This window comes from Symphodus melops (assembly GCF_947650265.1).
Source record: "Symphodus melops genome assembly, chromosome: 1".
In the NCBI taxonomy this organism is placed as follows: domain Eukaryota; kingdom Metazoa; phylum Chordata; class Actinopteri; order Labriformes; family Labridae; genus Symphodus; species Symphodus melops.
Window position 1 is genome coordinate 54,685,699 of NC_136691.1, and position 19,702 is coordinate 54,705,400.

The 19,702-nt window shown below is 47.7% G+C and overlaps 1 protein-coding gene and 1 long non-coding RNA gene across 6 annotated transcripts in view; one reads left to right on the forward strand and one right to left on the reverse strand.

The window, feature by feature from the left end:
- LOC306840968 overlaps positions 1-19,702 on the forward strand; it is a 240,569-nt gene that overhangs the window by 132,095 nt on the left and 88,772 nt on the right. The window lies entirely within an intron of this gene.
- The window catches only part of emid1 (EMI domain containing 1), a 63,995-nt gene that overhangs the window by 35,343 nt on the left and 8,950 nt on the right, over positions 1-19,702 (reverse strand). The gene's annotated exons all lie outside the window — the stretch shown is intronic.

Genomic DNA, 19,702 nt, shown 5'->3' on the forward strand with positions numbered 1-19,702 from the left:
GCCTGCAGGACGTAAAGCCTTAATTCCTGCAATAATTCAGGTATGCTGGACCTGGAATCACCGAGGTTACAAAAACATAAATCATAAACGAGGGAGATTTTCATCACCCCCTCTCCTCCTTCAGGCACACAGTTTACACCGCCTGACGAGTACGAGACATAAATGAGCGTGTATGTGAGAGACTAAGAAACAATCTGGTCCTCATTGGCCCGATCGCTCGCGCCGCGCTGCAGGCTTTACACCGGCTAAACTTACATCCAGCCAAACAGAAGACAGACAAAACAAACACGATGACTGATCTGCAGCGACCTCAGAACAGATCCAAAATAGTCCGACCCTTTACCTCTGCAGGAAAAAAAAACAAAAAACAACAGCAGGTTTTCAGTTTGAGACAACACAGAAAAGAAGGAGAGGGAGTTCTTCTTGTGACACAATGTGTAAAGTATTTGAATTCCCCTGAACAGCCCGAAGCGAGACAAATACACAGAGATGACAGAAAAGCTTTCGCCTCTGGTTTTGTGTCAGCGATACAACAGGCGGATTAACAAGGCTAACCCAGGAGAGGCCTGTGGGCACTCTGAAAACAAACTGACTGCATCCTCAGACAAACACACATCAGTGTTTTTTTTATAGACAGACGTCAGGGAGAGAACTCGCACCTGAAGCAGACACAGCGCTCGAGGTAGATGACACTAATTAGCAGGCTAATCCGCGTGTAGCCTGAGCTATCTGCAGCATCTCCATCCTGATGACGAACGCACACGAGCAGCAGGAAATAAACAAACTGACCTTCAGAGGATTTCAGCGCCCCACAGATAAGAATAATAATAATGACAGGACGGGCTATGTAAACGCAGAAATATTGATTGTGTGTGCACACAACTTCACCCGTTGAAACATGAATCTGTGTTGTCATGTATGTCGTGGAAACGTGACGAACAGTCAATGTTGAAGTTGGTGCTTTCTTGACAGAGAAAGTGTCTTTTTTGGCTAATGTGGATGAAAGACAACAACTCCCAGAATGCACAGCACCGCAGGCCACTCTGTATTTACGTCTGCAACACACACTGCCGTGTCCTCAACTGATTCAGAGAATACTTCTAGAAGGAATTGGCATCTTAGAACCTCCTGTGTCTGTGTCCATGGGATCCCGCCGCCTCAGCTCGAGCCCACCCGGGCTCTTCATCCTCACCGCCGCCGCAATACGACTTAAAGAGTGAGAGCGAAACGTCGCTGAGGTGGACGTAGATATCACTGCTTGCAATGTCAGTCTGAACAGTGCTTTTGTAAACTTAGGTTGTCGACATTTATCTCCGGACACCATGCAAAGCTTAAATAAGCCGTTTCATTTCTTTTGAGACATTTTGCGACTAAACTTAAGCGAGTGACGTAAGTAGCTCTCGGCCACACTGAATTTTAAAGTAACACTCGTTGGAGACCCGTGTTATAACTAATGAGGAGCTCTGCAGAGGTTTCATTTTTGCATCTGCAAGTTCATGTCTGTTCTGTTCACATACACACACACACACACACCAAATCACTCCGACCCTTACCCTTGCCTCGGGTCTGTGCAGTGTTACTCCTAACCCGATCCCCTGTGCCTCTGTTTCATGTCCGCCTCCTCTGACAGATGGGAACACAGCAGGACTCAAGCATGCAGGCAGCCAGCTACGGTTTTGTTTGAGAAATGCTCCACTGGAGATAAGTAGTGGCGCTCTGTGATCCTCAGGAGGGATGATAAGCTGCAGAGGAGCGTCCCGATCTGAGCAGGGCAGAGGAGCAAACTTCTGACGTTTCTGCAGATAGGACGGTCTTTTCTTTTTTTCTTTTATTCTCGACATCAGGGGGGCTGAAGTGTTTTGGGAATGAAAGCCAAAGAAAAGACATGAAATGGAGGGGAGGGCCGTTAGTAGTCGCACCTGTGAGCGTAAAGTCTGGCCCACACTCAAAGAACCCTCAAGTCCTAACAGATGTTGAAAATGTGAGAGACCCCACACATGATGGCAAACACTTTTCTTCTTATTTACTGTGTAGTGTGTGGCGAGCAATATGCACTCCTGAAAATATCTAGATCATTTCAGGAGGATTGCTCCGGAGAGAGGGGGGGGGGGGGGGGGGGTCTCCTGAGGTAAGACCCAGGAGTGGTAGATGAAGCAACACAGTCCGTTATACGACACTATAATGACAATATTTACCTTTATATCAACGTGTAGTTCATCAGGTACCCCAACACCAACAAAAGAGTGGGGAAGAACAAAATGGCGAGCAGACGACACTCCCCCCCCCTCCCATTGGCTCGAGGTGAATTCTCCGGAGAACTTCCTGCTGCGTTCTCACATCAGCTCACTCAGGAAATGATTTTGATATTTTCAGGTGTGCATGTGTGAACACAGCTCAACAGGTTCATTCAACACCAAGCAGAGTCCTGACCAGAACAACTGGAACTCTTTCGAAAAGTAAACAAACAGGACGGGCTGAGCGAGGCTGATTTTGAGGGGTTTGTATTTGAGACTTCTTTAAACTTGTGGAAAAGGAGGATAATAAGTAATCTCTCATTTTATAATTTAGGTTTAGGCTAATGATATGTCTACAGCGGGGGATAAGTAAGAGCGACAATCTTGAAGCCAGATTTAATGAATTAAGAGATGATCAAATGCTGAGTGATGAGTAGAGATTTAACTCTTCAGTGAGTTTCATGTTTACAAATCAGAAACTGTTTTCACCTGAAGCTCAACATAAACAAGCAGCAAAACGCCTCCATTAAAATCCAACCAGGGCCGGTGAGAAAAGGACGGGCAGAAGTGAAAATGAGAAACATGGTAAGTCTCTGAAATAACTAGGGGTGGGACTTCTTTAAACACATTTCATCGCAGTTAGCTTATAGCTAGCTTCGCGCTAGTTTATCGCTAGCTTATCGCTAGCTTCGCGTTAGCTTAGTGCTAGCTTCGCCACAAGTACAAACAACAACTGTCTGCAGGACCAAAATTAGTAATTCAACATCTGATAAACTTACAAATTCACTCTCTAAATTGGTTGCTCTGGACTGTAGACCACTATTAGTGATAGAAGATGAGGGGTTAGAAAATGTGCTAAAGCTAGCAACATGTGATCCAACTTTCCAGCTGCTGTGCAGAAAAACTATTTCAAACAAGATCCAACAGCTTTATGAAACTGAGAAGCAAATAAAATATAATGCACTGTATTCATTCATCCACCTAAATCCATTTAGATTGAGAAGTGTTGCTGTTTAGGGCAAATATTGTGATGCACTTAAAATGTGATTAATTTCGATAAATAAATGAGAAAGCCCTGAGTTAATTAATTAAAATGTTCGAGTCCCACCCCTAGAAATAATCAATAAAAACATTATTTCCAACCAGTCACGATGCTGTGAGAAATGTACAAGAACACTACAAAATATTAAATTCAATGTAAGGGAGATAAAGCCGCACAGTAAAGTCACTGGTGTTTAACTTTAGGCCTCACAGACAGATTTATTGACTTCAGAGAGGAGGGATTTTGCTTCTTTTTTTGGCTCAAACAGCAGCAGCGGGGGCCGCTGGAAAGCTCTCAGTGATGCACTGTTCCTCCCTTTAGTGTGTTTTTTTTTTAGCGTCCAACATTTCTCTCTCTCAGTTTGCCAGTTTGCTAGGTGATGGAGTGCTCTGCTGTTAATGCGACGACGATTGTCGGGATAAAGACTTGCAGCGGGCACACACAGACTCTCCCACAGCTTCACAAAGTACAGAGAGAGAGAGAGAGAGAGAGAGAGAGAGAGAGAGAGAGAGAGAGAGAGAGAGAGAGAGAGAGGATGAAGAAGGAGAAAAGACAAAAGAGGAGACAGGGGGAGGAAGACGGGATGCTTCTGTGTGTTCTCACTCCCCTCACAGCAGAATGAGGGTCTTATCTCTGAAAGGCTCTTCAACACAACATGCCCACAGACTGTGTGAAGACATGCACACACAGTGATGAAAGAACACACACACACACACACACACACACACACACACACGGACAGGAGGGGAGTGGAAGCAGATAACAGGATCAGAGGAAACACACATCAAACCCCTCGCAACAGACCCATCCCCGTCTTCACACACACACACACACACACACACACACACACACACACACAGAGAGAGAGAGAGAGAGGACGTCAGGACAAACGGGGCGTGGACAACGTCACGCTACATGTCTACAAGGGTCTGTCCACCACGCAGGGCTGCAGCAGGGCCTTATCTCAGCACCGCGTTACAAGAGAACACACACACACACACACACACACTTGTCCATGTCGGCATTCACAGAGTTTTGAACAACAGCCTCACTGTGCTGATCGAGGTTAACTCCACTGTCAACACTTTCACTGTCCTACCTCACTTACCCCCCCCGTCTGGTGCAAAACCTGCTTTTATTCTGAAAAACAACTTCTGGTAGTCAACGTGATGTCACAGACGCTGAGGTGACGAGCTGAACTTCCAGCTCTGGAGATAAACATTCGTCTGTCACAGGGAGCTGCTGTCTGACACACACACACGGAGATAAAACACGTAATATGTCTTGTCAAGTGTGTGTGCTTTGTAGCGTCTCGAGTGTTCGTGTGTGTGTGTGTGTGTGTGTGTGTGTGTGTGTGTGTGTGTGTGTGTGTGTGTGTAGCCTGTCCTCCCCTCTCGGCCGCTGACGTCTGGAGTCTGAGTTGTGCTCTGAGCCGTCCTGGAGGTCTTGGCTGAGGCGTAAAATCCGGATGGATGTGTCCCACTGTCTGACTGCGAGCCCAAAAATGTACAAAGTAAATCAAAACGACGAGCGCTCAAAGATACCGAGAGAGAAGTGAGAAGCTCTTCTTCTTCTTCTCCCCCCGCAGTCCTCGATCACCCGCAGGTTACTGCAGGGAGTAAAGCTGGGACGAGTATTAATACGACGATGAACGAATTATTGAATCGCTGGTGCAGAATGAAGAGATTTACCTTCCAGTTTGACTTACGACGTCACCTCCTCATGACTCTTCATGGAGAGGTGAATCACTGTAAATAAATACAGCTCTTCACCTTTTAGGGGCCTTTTATAGTCTGCTGTTAATCAGTTGTTTCATCATTGTTCATCTTGAAATGATTGTTGTTATATTTGGACAAAGTCTGAGTGACGTCGCCCGTCCTCAGACTTCCTGTGCTTCTGCAGCGAGCTTCAAGCGGACTCTCGTATCGACTCTCTTGATGGCGAGTCACCCTGCAGTCCCCAAACAAAAGGCGTCTAACTCTCCGTCTCCACGGCGCGTCAACCCCTCGATACGACGCGCATCACGATCCAGAGGCCACGCTAAAATCTATCCACGTGTACCGTGCGCCATCAGCTGCCCAGAGACGAGAGATGGAAGTGAGCTAGTTAGCTAAGTTAGCTAAATCTGGTCCAAAGCGTCTCTAATGTTTCTTTTTGTGCAATGTCCCTGATTCAAATAAACCATGTCTAATAATATAACAGCACATGACCCTCCTCACATAAAAGATTTAAAGTTACTCACCATCCTTTCATGTTTATCGTCTTTTAATTGATCCATAAAAACAACTTCTCCGCCCTCGCATGAGAACGCCGAGGCTAACAGAGCGGTTTCTGCTCCATCAGCTCCGTGTTAAACGACTTATAAAAAAGCTGTCAGGTTCACAAGTGACACTTTAAGGGCAAAGCAGCCTTTAAAAGTCATTAAACACCCATCTGCATCAAACTATACACCAGACCTCTTTAAACAAAGGATTCAAGTTTTAAAGCTTAATGAAAGCGACAGAATTACTCGTGACATCACTCAGCGGTGAGATGAAAAGACTCGATGAGAGTGGAAAATGAAAGTCTGCTTTAAAATGATTATTTTGTTGTTGTTGTGAAAATCGATTCTGACTGAAATAATGAGAGACACAAAGATCTGAAATTCTTGGATCTTGAGAAAGCCAAAAGACTCCAGCGTCCCGTCCAGAGCGGCGTCCGTGTGCCCTGCAGACACGTCGGGGGTCGTTTTTACACCTGCTCTTTAAAGTCTGAAAATAAAGAGAGGACGTAAACGTAAACGTAGTGCTTTAAAACATCCTGAACATGTTTAACGATGTTGGGATTTTGGACCCGAGGGTGTAAACGATGACTCTGCAAAGCTTCTCGAGATCTAATCATTTAGCACAAACCTTTTAAATGGACGCTCCGCTAAGCACGTCCATATTCCATTACCTCTGCGCGGTGAGCTGCCAAAATCTACAATCTTTTTTTTATCAATGATTCGTCCTAAACTTTCATCAGACGGCATTAGCAGAAGACGAGAGCGGAGTCAAACCGCTGCTGATGGTAATCTAAGCTCCAGCGGTCCACTGCACAGCCGCTCAGATCGATCTTTCAGAGACTGTACGAGAGAGGGGGGGGGGGGGTCTCGCTGCTGACAGAAGCTGCCTCTGCCTTAGCGGAGAAAAATCTCCTAAAAGTCCAACAAACTCAGCTGCACTTTTGGAGCGGGGAGTCGGACTGGCTTCAGTTGGGGCTCAGGTTTCTGCACAGTCAGGAGCAGCCAGGGGAAAGGAATTCCAGCTTGGCAAAAAGAGCCGCTCTGATGGATGAACGATCCTGAGCAGGGTTTGTAATCCCCCCTCTCCCCCCCTCCTCGTGCCCTCTCCGGTCCCCGTGTGGATCAGGGAGTGTGTGAGGCCTGCATCACAGTTCCACTATCAGAGGAGGGGACTTCCCCCGTCACTCATTCTGGACTCTGCCAGGCGTTTATTCCAGCCAGAGATTTCAGCTTAACAGGGAGGAGGAAGGAAAGACGAGGAAGGAAAAGGACCAAAACTGAAAGAAGAAAAAGACTCGAATCTACCAGATCGACAGAAACAGAAAATTGCAGGTGTCAGTTCCTCACCCGACTGCGTTACTCCTTCATGTCTCCTCATGGGGGCGCTCCTGAGCTTCTGACATGGAGGTGTGTGTGGGGGGGGGGGGGGACGTAAACGTAAAGTTAATTGGCGAGAGAAGATGTAAACTGTGGAATAAAAGAAGAAGAAGACGACGACAGTGGGGAAAATGTCAGACGGGGTGAAACGAGGGGAAGACGTATCGAACGGTTCGTTACGCTTCATCAGACTGTCCTCACTTCTGCTTCTCACACAGGCTTCTCCAAAGAGGTCCATATTTATTCTAATCTTTCAATCTCAGATTCTTAAGAAGTCAATGGTTTATTGAAAAGTATAAAATCTTTAACAACTAGATCTTCAGTCAAACTGTATTTTGAACTCCAAGAGATTTGTGGTTGTTCACATGGACGTTTCTTAAGTTCCATAAAAGCACCAAAGTTACTTACAAACAGGCAAAAAAGTGAAGAAGTTGACTCTCTCCAAGTTGCACAAACACGTTTGGCGACGTCTCCGTATTGAAGCGTTGCCCCATGTTGGAGTGCGTGCAGGAAGTTATCAGTGCTGGGCTCGTTTACATGACATTTATTTAATCCTGGTTTACGTAAAGAGCTTCCATGAAACCATGACATGAGATACAGCAACTTTCATTTACGTTCATCTTTAGTTTCTGGTTTTCATTAATGATGCGTATCTCAAAAGTTTAAAGTCAGGGATTCTCATACTTTGACAACCCGAGACTCTCAGCCAATCGTCTTTCCAAATGTTGAGTTGCTCTTTTTGGCTCTCATCATTCGCTTTCAATGTGATTTGCTGATTCTCCCTCGCTTCACGGGGACACACTGTCCTCCCACAGCGTGGCCGCGTCACAGAGATTTAAGACTGACACCATGTAAGCACGTTGAGAAACAACCTTGAATCAGTGGTGCAACGTCAGGAACAATGCTCGCCATTATTCATCAGGAGAGCACAAACCCATGCGCCCTTCAATTTTCTGCCCTTTCACCCTCGCTGGCGTCCCGTTGGCGGCCCGTCACACCCACAGAGCGGCGATGCGTGGACTGCGAGAGGGTCAGGCGAAGACAAGAGAGCCTCTAATCTGATTTGATTTCTTCAGGTCTGTTACTTTACGAAGAGTTTGTGGTTTTGGCTCGTAAAGGAAGTATGAATGATGCTCATAATGGTTATTACTTCAGTCTGTTCTTTGTCCTCTCGACAGGCCTTTCCAGTAAAGTAAACGCTCCACTTCTCTTCTCTCCACGCCCCGTGTAGTATCAATCCTGCAGTGCCATGTCTCTCTGTGTGTTTCTGGCTCTTACTCCGACTCTTTCTTGCTTTAAAAAAAATAAAAATAAAAAAAAAGTTGCAGACAAACTGCAGGGCTGGAAATCGTTGGATGTATCGCGATTCGATTTTCGATTCTTGGGGGGGGGGGGGGGGGGTCACGATTTGAATCAGAATTTAATTTCAAGTCAAAACTATTTATGACAACATTTTTAAGAGCAAACATTTGTACAAGCAAACGTCTGTATATAAACAGGAAGCAGAACAGATGGGTGGACGGGGATGATAATGCAGAAAGCATCATGACAAGAAGAAGAAGGGCGTTTCATGTGCTTACCAACAAACTAAAGGCAATCAACACCCTGGCAGGGAGCGCTGCACGCTCGGACAGCTAACTGGCTAAAATTGTCCCTGAGAGATGTCATGTTTCCAGTTCAGCTTTCCAAGCATATTCCACAAGCAGCTATTGCCATCAATTCTTTTTTTTTTTTTTTTCCATATTTTCATCGTCAAGGTTTTTTTTTTTTCCAAAAGTCGAAGAATTATCCGAGCACATGTTTTTAAGCCAGTTGTTAATGCTTTTAAATAAGTGGTTGCTTAAAAAGGTCCGATTCAAAGTCTATTTTTTTAGATTCAGTACACACACACACACACACACACACACACACACACACACACGTCATCTGTGAGAAAGAAAAAAAAAAAGAAAATTGATTTTTGGAAGTTTTATTTAAAGTCTCAGAGGATAAGAATCTGGATTTTTCACATCATACGATTCCTCCTCCTCACGCACCTCTGAGACAAACTCCTGCAAATTCTCAAAACTGCTTGAATTCATTAAACTGAAACGTCGGCAACACGTCAGTGCAATTTAAACTTTTGATGGTCTCCTCTTTCTGCCACCTGTCTTACGAAACAGATGTGCCAATTATTTATAGACACTGTTGTTTGTGTTTTTTTAAATTGGCAACCTGTGGACAGTACACACACACACACACACACACACACACACACACACACACACACACACACACACACCAACTCATTTTAAATACAAATATGGTGAGACAAAGACGACTTCTCCTTAAAAAGACGCCGTGTGTCTTTCCCAGCCGGCAGGTTCAGGAGGAACACGCGTGTCTGGACCCGAGCCACCCTCTCTCGTATCCACTCTGCGTTCACACAATCAGCTCTCCTCCATCTAAACGAGGAGGAGTGGATTACAAAGCAGCAGCAGAGGGCCGGAGAGGACGCAGACGTGACAGACTGTAATATCGTCTCCGTGTCTCCGGGTCCAGGACCAGGTCCAGGACCCGTCTGTCTGCAGATTTAGTGACTCTGGTACAATGGAGCTCTGTTTACCGGAGCGGCTCGGTTTACACAGGCAGAGTGAGGGGTTCATATAAAACGCATTAACCGAGGACAATCCTTCTGGTCTTGTGTAAATAGGACGTAATGATGGGGGACGTCCAGAGACCTGATGTGAGTGCAGAACCAAATCCTCTGTGCTTCCCGACATAACAGCATCCGCATTTAACACATCTTAGAAAGATAATAATACGAGCACTTTACATTTGAGGATCTCAAAGTGCTGAGTACAGAGTTTAGTGCAATGGGACAAAGAAGTCTGTTTATTGATTACAGTGACTCAGCAGATTTTGCCGACTGTTTGTGTGACCTGAGTCAACTGAAGGGACTAAAGTTTTATGTGTTATTTTGGTCTGCTGTAAATACAGACTTGATGTGTGTGTGTGTGTGTGTGTGTCTGTGGCTGCAAGAGCAGGTGTGTTTGAGGCTGTTAGCATGTGTGTGTGTGTGTGTGTGTGTGTGTGTGTGTGTTTGCTCCCAGACCCCGGCTGTGAGCTCAGCATGAATGAGTGAGAGAGTCATAAACACCTGAGGAAGCAGGAACACACAGACGCCCTCGACTGAGCTTTATTTACGCTCCTGATCCAGGGTCAGGAGAGGGAGGGGGGAGGGGGGGGGGGGGTTCGTCATGCACAGCTCTGCTCGGGCTGTGGCGAAGGTCCAACCAAAACACAAGGACTGTTAAAGCCCCCCTGAGTGAGTCCCGAGGGGGGGCAGCGGAGCGGGTGGAATGCAGGCCTGGGTTTAGAGGTTCAGGGGTACGTCCTGTTGTTAATGAGCTCACCCTGCTAAGGCCTCTCAGACTCAATACACCCCCCCCCCCCTTCAGCACCTTCACACACCTCCGTCAGAAACACACACACTGGACCTGAACCAGTGAAGCTCAACACACTTCCTGAACAATGTGCACTGCAGCCCGTGTCCCCAGTTTGATCTCAAGGAGTGTGAGAAAGACGGTGAAAGGAAGTGCCAAGTGTGCCAAAGTCTGCAGAGTGAGCGTGCCTAAACGTGTGTGTGTGCGTGTGTGTGTGTGTGTGTGGTGTGTGTGTGTGTGTGTTAGAGAAGCCCCTGAGATGTGACCCCAGACGATGCACAGCAGCGACGGCAGAGGAGATAGGAGCACTTTCCTAAATGATGCATGTCTTACATGCTCTATTAACACGGAGTAAACAGCACTCTGAATACGTCAGGCGCCACTCCACACTGAACGCAGCTCAGCTCGGACATCTTTCAACATCAAGGAAATTCAATTTAAGAAAATGAATCCGATGTGAAATATCACACGCATTAAAGCAAATGACTTGCAGATAGCGTTCGGAGACACTCCGATGGTTTCTCCACAAAAAGTGAAATAAAATATCTGCTTTGGAAACACTTTGATACTTCATCATAAACTGGCCGTGTCACGACTTTTTAAAAGCAAAACAAACTGTAATTTATTACACGTTCTTGTCTTATTTCTTGTAATGTTGCCACTCGTCATCCGTGATCGACTCTTTGTGACTTCATTTCATCGTTTTGTTTAAGCGTGTGCTGCAGCCTGCAGAATAAACACTGGCCTGCATCTGAAGCTAACTGCAGTTAGCACGTGCGCCCGTGCATCGCTGTAGTGTCAGGAAGAGTCGATATTGAACCATCTGCACATAATGTGGCGTGATCTGATGGTGAATAGACGGTACAGTCTCCAGACCACTCAAAGGAGTACTGCAGGTCACGCCTACACATTCACACGCCGCTGTGACAAATGTTTCCACCAAAGGACACTTGAGCCCCGTTTCCACACAGCAGTCCGGTGCGGATCAGTACAGTTTGGTTTGATTAAGCCCGATCCTGTTTGTGTTTCCACAGCCACCCGTGCCCTATTTGTAAGCCAGATGGCATCACATGATAGCAGCTAACAGCTAACAGCTAACCGCTAATAGCTAACAGCTAACCGCTAATAGCTAACCGCTAACAGCTAGCCGCTAACCGCTAACTAACATATTCAACAAAGGAGAAAAACGCGACACAATCAAAACCAACGCTGGAGGACATCCAGCAGTTCATCTCCTCTGTCACTGTCATGTGACTCTTTATTACAAGAACTCAATCCAGCTTTGTTTCAGAGAAGGCTGTGAGCGGCGAGGACAAATACACGTAAACAATCAGCTGTGTTACAGTCAATGGTTTAAACACGGTAGAGTTTTGTTTGACGATGTCACACGGGAAGTGACAATTCTTTTGACCAATCAGCGGACTGCGGTGTTTAGCTCCACCTTTTCGGGTCGGCTCGATATTCTTGGCACCCCAACGGAAGGCTCCCAAAAAGTGGGACGGTACGGATCGGTTATTTGGGAATCTTTCCCGGGATTAGTCTATGGAAACGCAGCGAAATGTGCGCCGTACCGAGACGACCCGAGCCGGACCGCTCGGTGGAAACGGAGCTATAGCTGCAGAAGCTGGGGATTGAACCCTCGACCAGACTCTACCAACTGAGCCTCAGCTGTCTGCACGTTAGACGCCAGCGGTTTTCTCTTGCATCGCATTAATTCAACGCTGGCAACTGCTGATTCAGAGCAGAGGGGTTTTTATTGGGCAGAAGAAGAAGAAGAAGAAGAAGTTGGACGAGTGGTATCGGTGCAACTCTGATATTCACAGAATGCTACAAAAACAAGAGTTAAGAGTCTCTGCTGATTTGTGGTTACTCTTGGTGGGTTTCATGGTCACGTCACAGAAAGCCTCCGACTGTACAAGCTCCACGTCACGGATGAGCTCTTCGAAGGAAGCTTTTTTTAAAAGTCGTGAATTCAAAAGGAGGATGGCGGCGTTTCAAGACGCCGAGGACGACACTTTGAAATACAATCATTTGGGTTCAAAAGTTAAACGAATAAAACGGCTAAATTGGCCTCGAAATGTTCAGCTGATGACGCAAACAGAAAATCAATCTGCCACAGGCCGAACCCTTTTGACTCCAGCTTGTGCCAGCGAGGGACGTCTTTGTCTTCATCTCTAAAGACTTAGGTCTTAAGTCTTGGTACCCTCTGCTTCCCTCTTCCAGCCAATCATGTGACATCATTCCTCTCTGCTCAACAGTATTGGCTCCCCGAGGGAAGAGCCCGCTCCTCTGTCAGGTCGGAGCTCTGAAAGCAAACCAGCGATGACGCTAATTAGCCCAAAATGCTGGATTAGTTCATCCAAAACCTCCTCTTGTGCTCTCGTCCAGAACTAATCACTACCATCAGAAGCGCTCCACTGACCACGCCGAGCGTCGGATCGACCACATGAGCGAATGGAAATATATGCAGAAAGACCAGCGGAGTCTGCAGAGTCAGAGGAGGGCCGTGACTTTGAACTGGGGGGGGGGGGGGGGGTGTTTGGGAGGTCCGTGATACAAGAGGCCATAAATGATGTCACCACGACACCGCCGCGATGTCTCTGTGATGTGGTGGTCTGTTTGTGGTTATGTGTACATAAGAGCGGGAGGAGGTTTGAAGGTTGGCCCGGTGAAGTCCCCTCCCACCGAGCCGCAGCACTGGAGCCTCTCTCATGTGGTGCTGTTTGTGTTTATGGACTCATAACAGAGACAAACGAGCAGCTACATCATCACGGCTGCAGGGAGGCGAGAAAAACAAACCAGCAGTGACGCTGCAGGAAAAAGAATCTGGTTGTTTCTGTAAAGTGTGTTTACTTTGACTGGTTTTCTTTTTGTTTTTTTAAATGAAAGGCAGAAATCAAATTCTGGGTTTGAATGTTTGGTCCCGTTAAATGAAGACTTTGCAAACTTTTCTTCAGTCTGACATCGTTTTCACATCATCCCACAATCTTACTTTAAAAATTCATCTCTGAAAAGTTTTTTTTTTCGTCCATCAGACGTGAAGGAGGCAGAAACACATCCAGCGACGGGACGTCTCGACAGTCTCGAGGACAGAAGCAGCAGCCTGGAGACCGGGCATGAAGGACACATGCAAACCTTTCAGGAAGAAGATCTGAGCGGGTCCCCTGAACTCATCACAGCTGGACGTCCCAAACGTCCCATCGATTGTCTGAACACTGACGTCAAAGCGCTTCATTCCCAGCTCGAGACGTCGGGCCTCTCCGTGGCGTTTTAAAGGCTTTGTCTCTCTCTTCTTTCGGGGGCGATTAAAGCGGTTCACGTGGTCTTATCTTGGACAGGAACAGAGCGTCTGCTCCTGATAGCGTGAGCTGTCGCTGCCCGTCTGTTTGTGGGTCGCCCTGTCAGCACTGCAGTCCACTTCAACTCCTGGGTGAGGGGGGGAAATGCCTTCGCTTTATTGGGGACAGAAGAATACTCCAGCTGCCATGGCACGTGTGTGTGTGTGTGTGTGTGTCTATTTTCATCCCCCTTTTTCTGTGCTGCTGACTCGGCCCACTTTATTCCTCTCTGACTGCAGGAAAATCCGTTTTCAATGCAGCAGTCCCGGGGGAAAGTCTTTGGACGTAATAAATAAATCAGTGAGCAGAAAAGGCATTTCCAGTTCAGGAGCCAGAAACAAAAAAAGTCCGAATCGAGGCCGAGTGTGTCAGAGAAGGACTCGACCGAAGGTGCGTCTGCTGTCTTACCGTTCACTGTCAGGCGTTTTAGATTTAAGAACTTACGCAGGTCAACAAATGGAGCGTGATGCATTAAACCCACGTGGGTTTTCTGAGGACACCGACTGTCTGAGGACGAGACAAAGACGGGTCCTCTTATATTCGAGGTCGAGACTTTAAATGTGTTTACAACACGAGACGGAGCAAATGTACCGACTGAGAGTAGCTGCCACTCACAGCCGCAGTACCAGGGGGGGACACCAGGGGGGGACACAAGGGGGAGACACCAGGAGGAGACACCAAGGGGAGACACCGGGGGAAGGAGACATAGGAAGGAGACACTGGGGGAAGGAGACACAGTGAAGGAGAAACAAAGGGGGAGACACCAGGGGAAGGAGACACGGGAAGGAGACACAGTGAAGGAGACACCAGGGGAAGGAGACACCAGGGGAAGGAGACACAGTGAAGGAGACATCAGGGGAAGGAGACACTGGGGGGAAGGAGACACAGTGAAGGAGACTCCAGGAGAATGAGACACAGGGAAGGAGACACCAGGGGAAGGAGACATCAGGGAAAGGAGACACAGTGAAGGAGAAACAAAGGGGGAGACACCAGGGGAAGGAGACACGGGAAGGAGACACAGTGAAGGAGACACCAGGGGAAGGAGACACCAGGGGAAGGAGACACAGTGAAGGAGACACCAGGGGAAGGAGACACCAGGGGAAGGAGACACAGTGAAGGAGACATCAGGGGAAGGAGACACTGGGGGGAAGGAGACACAGTGAAGGAGACACCAGGAGAATGAGACACAGGGAAGGAGACACCAGGGGAAGGAGACATCAGGGGAAGGAGACACAGTGAAGGAGACACCAGGGGAATGAGACACAGGGAAGGAGACACCAGGGGAAGGAGACATCAGGGGAAGGAGACACAGTGAAGGAGACACCAGGGGAATGAGACACAGGGAAGGAGACACAGTGAAGAAGACACCAGGGAAAGGAGACATCAGGGGAAGACAAACAAAGAGGGAGACACGATGATCATCGGGAGCTAAAGGACGGAGGAGAGATCTGATTATCAGTTATGAATGAAGCATCGTCAGAAATGTGAGGACGACTGTTTTGAATCTCCCGTCCCCCCCTGTCCCCCCCTGTCCCCCGTCTTAAAACAGGAAGGTCGTCTTATATTTATAAGTGTCGTCTTTTATCCGAGCCAAACTCAAAATCTTATTCCATCTTGTTGTCTTGGGAGATTTCACAGTTTAATATCTCGATCTTTTTATGGCGACCTCGAAATCAAAGAAATATTTTTTTTTTTTAAAAAGACAGGCTCCCCCCTGGTGTCCTGCTTCAAGGACTACAGCCTCTAAACATGGAGCCTCTGACCACTCAGCCAACAGTGACAGCATCAGCTCAGAGCTCTTGTTCATTTCAACATCATGTCAAACAGCCATTATCATAATTAGAAGTATATGTTTACTCCAATTTGAATAGTTGAACCCGTCGGTGACTCGTCCTGCCTGATGCACATACCAGCACACACACTTACATAAGAAGCCTCCCCGGCCCGCGTGCTCGTTTTAAAGATGTCCGCTCGGTGTTTTCAGAGCCGTTGTTTGTTAATTAATGACTGTTATGACTGCTCCCCCGAGCGGAGCAGCGTGGGCTGAAACGTTGGACGCTCCCGTGTCTAATCTCATGTGTGGCGCTCGGCCCAGCTCGCCGTCTCTTCAGCTGCTTTTCATTGCTGCGCTGGCCATTTACATAACAGAGGAGGATCAGCTGCTGGGGCCTCCTCTGCTCGCTGCCTGCCTGCCCGCCTGCTCGCTCGCTCGCCGCTGATTTATGTGTCTTTGTAGATTCCCTCTTATGGTTGCGTAAATACTTTGGATGTGTGCTGACTGCAGATGTGTGTTTTGTTTTTTTTTGTGAATGGATTGCAGCAGAGGAGAGAGAGTAACATATTTAACACCTGCTAAAGCAAACACAGGGAGAAACAGGAATGTGCCCCAGGACAAAGAGAGAGAGAGAGAGAGAGAGAGAGAGAGAGAGAGAGAGAGAGAGAGAGAAGCTGAATGAAAAGGTGATTTTTATAGCTGCTTTCACACATGCACCAAACTCCTGCATGTGTGCATGCAAACAGACGGGCTCGATCTCATCCAGACTTTTTCCTTCCAGTCAAACTTCTTCATGAAGGTGGGACGAGCAGGACAACCTCCTTCATGATCTCTCTTCATTTCATCCTGTGACTTCGCTCTGATGTCAAGACTCAGTGCGCTCTTTGTCCCAGGGTTCAAGCACGGAGGAAGACACCAGGAGAAGGAGACACTAGAAGGAGACACCAGGGGAAGGAGACACTAGAAGGAGACACCAGGGGAAGGAGACACTAGAAGGAGACAACAAGGGAAGGAGACACTAGAAGAAGACAGCAAGGGAAGGAGACACTAGAAGAAGACAGCAAGGGAAGGAGACACCAGGGGAAGGAGACACTAGAAGGAGACAACAAGGGAAGGAGACACTAGAAGAAGACAGCAAGGGAAGGAGACACTAGAAGGAGACAACAAGGGAAGGAGATACAAGAAGGAGACACTAGAAGGAGACACCAGGGAAAGGAGACACAGGAAGGAGACACCAGGGGAAGGAGACACTAGAAGGAGACACCAGGGGAAGGAGACACTAGAAGGAGACACAAGAAGGAGACACCAGGGGAAGGAGACACTAGAAGGAGACACCAGGGGAAGAGAGCTCCAGTTAGGCTGATTCACTGCGCTCTTTGTCCCGCAGTGTTGAAGCACGGAGGAAGAATCCACTGATGGACTGAAGCCTGTTCCGAACAAACCGACCAGGAAGCAGCGAGATAGAAATAAATCATTTAGTGAGGAATCAGACGGCTCTTCACGGCTCCGCACGTCTCAGCTGGCGTGACACAAATCTGGCAAACTGGTTTTAGTTTTAGTTTCGACCATCAGGATGAACTCGAGTACTGTGACATCGAGACGCCGCCCCAAACAGCTGCAGGGAAAAAAAACCTCCTGCTGTGAGGAACGGGAACAGTTCAAGGGACGAGTGTCCTGGAATTTTATTTCTGGGAAAAAAAAATAAAATAAAATAAGTAAGTAGTCCATGTGTGAGACGGAGGCCGCTCTGTGCGCTGTGAGAGGAGGTCACCTGCTCCGGCTCAGCTCGCCACCTCTCTGACCTCCGGCTCATCTCACAGCTACTAAAGCCGGCTGCTATTAAAACAGCTAATCACGCAGAACAGCTGCATCCCTCACTGTACAAATCCTCAACACCTCACGCTCCCACCCACACACACACACACACACACACACTCTGGCATTCAGACACACAGAACCGGCGTCCACACTCCCACTCCTCTTCTTGCTAATGGCAGGCTGCAGCCGACGGATGTTTAAAGCGGCGGGTTTAGCGTGGAGGCCTGTGATAAGCCGCGTTGAGCTGTGAAAACACAGATTACTTTTTTTGGCGGCTTATTACAGCCTCTGCCTCCGAGCCGCACCATAATTGGGACCCTGAAATAAAAAAAAATAAAAAAAACGCAGCCACCACTTGGCTGTGAGATACGGCGATGCGGGGACCCCCGCGGCGGAGCTTTGACAGCCGTGCTAATTCAAGTCCACATTCCTCCCATATGTGTCTCTGCATCCAGCCCAACCCCCCCCCCCCCCTCCATATTTCTTTTAAGTGCGGCCGTCCATTAATCAAAAGCAGTGCCAAGACGTCAGCTGCTGTCTGGAAAGTGTCGTCTTCACACCGATACGATTCAATGAAAACGAGCAGACAACCTCTTAGAGAGCGCTCTAATGTAGTAATGCTGCTTTTACAGGTTACATTTGATTTCCTTCTATCACCAAATTGCCTCTAAATGAGCTTTAATTTGTCTATTTGTGTTTGATGCTGAATAAGTTAGGAGAATAAGAGTTTACTTACAACGATCGCCAAAAGCCGAACAGGCATACATTAAATCTCCGTTTCTGGCAGCCTATCAAAGCGCCTCCATCTGCAAACACTTTGCCTTCACTTTGCTTTTTTTTCGGGCTCAATCAGGGATAAAGACTGTTGTGTTTCCCGATCCTGAAGTAAGACAATATCTCCTCAAGCCTCGTCGAAAACAATTAGGACTCGGTAATTACACCACCGGCCTGGAATTCAAGCCAAGACCCGAGGTCGGGGTGAGAGAGAGAGAGAGAGAGAGAGAGAGAGAGAAACCCGCCTGGGTGTGATGTCATGTTTGAACGTGGTGAGAGCACCTGCAGGGATTTTTAAGAAGTCAAAAAACTGTAAAATGAGGTCGACGAAGGTCAGTGACCTCTTCTTTCTTTTTTTTTGGGAAGGGGCGGAGTTCTGTGCCCTGATTGGACAGAGATATGACAGTGGATAGAGTCACAAACCAGGAAGCAGGGAGCAACACGCAGCACTCACCACCAGAGCGTGACCTCCATCCTTTCAGACAGTTTTTCACTTGGATAAAATTCAGACAAAAACACGAACATATCAGGAAACAGGATTTTGTTTATCTGTTCAAAAACCTGAATGAAGAAAAAAAAAAAAGAGTATCTGTCTAATTTTGTCCCGCTCTCACTCTGCTCCCATCACTTCCTGTCTCTCCTCAGATGTTGCTTCAAATAAAAGCAAAGGGCCCAGAAACGCCACACAGTGAGGCCCTATGTCAGACGGGGATTCGAACCAGGAACCTCCCCAAGCGTCTCCTGAAATACAACCTGCTGGCACGCCCTCGACTCTCGCCGCACCTTCACGCTTTCCCAGAGTCCCGCTGCTGTGACGCAGACGGGGGGGGGGGGCCTGCTGAGAGAACGCCGGAGTCACAAGCATGGCGCTGTGAATAAATGAGCGGATCATACACATTTTCCACAGTCTGTGAAAAGCAGACAAGCCGAAGGAAAAGCAATGATGGGAGCGAAGGTATATGAGCGAGCGGCGAGGTCTTTTAAAGACGTATGTATCCGGTGATGAGATTTACGAGATCAAAAAGAATGTGTTTAACGTCTAGACGGAAGATTTCTTAAAGCCACTATTATATAAAAGGTGGCGCTTCATTCCTGGACCGTTTAATTCAGCGTATCTCAGGGTCAAACAAGTTCCCCCGAGCCGTCTGGAAATCCCACAAAAAAGAAAAAGGTGGAGATTTACGGATGGAGCCGCACACAGGTATTAAAAGCTGAGAGTGCAGCTTTAGCAGCCCGGGGTGTGAGATTTGATGTCTCCTTAAAGACGGGTGGAGGACGCAGACAGCAGCAGGGTGTGAGGTTCTGCGCTGGTGAGAGGTTCTACTCACGCGGTGGCGGCGGCAGAACAAAGTGCCGGTGGGCCCTGGATAGCATCCACGGTGCCGGGGGAGTAAAAGGCCCCCGTGAATGGGAGCTGTCACTTCCACTCAGCGCTGCCTGTGATCTGAGCCACCCGGAACGACGCTCAGATAAGTGTGCTAATCCGAGCATCCCCGCGGGCTCGACAGCCCCCTGCTGCCATGACAACCGCGGGGGGAATCTCCTCCAAGCAACAACTTAATTGGATAATTTCCTCCCCCCGTTTGACTGTGTGTTCGTCAGCTTTTGTGAAGTGAAGTCCACCCGGTTTGTTTTTTGACTTTGAGAAGAGAAGAGG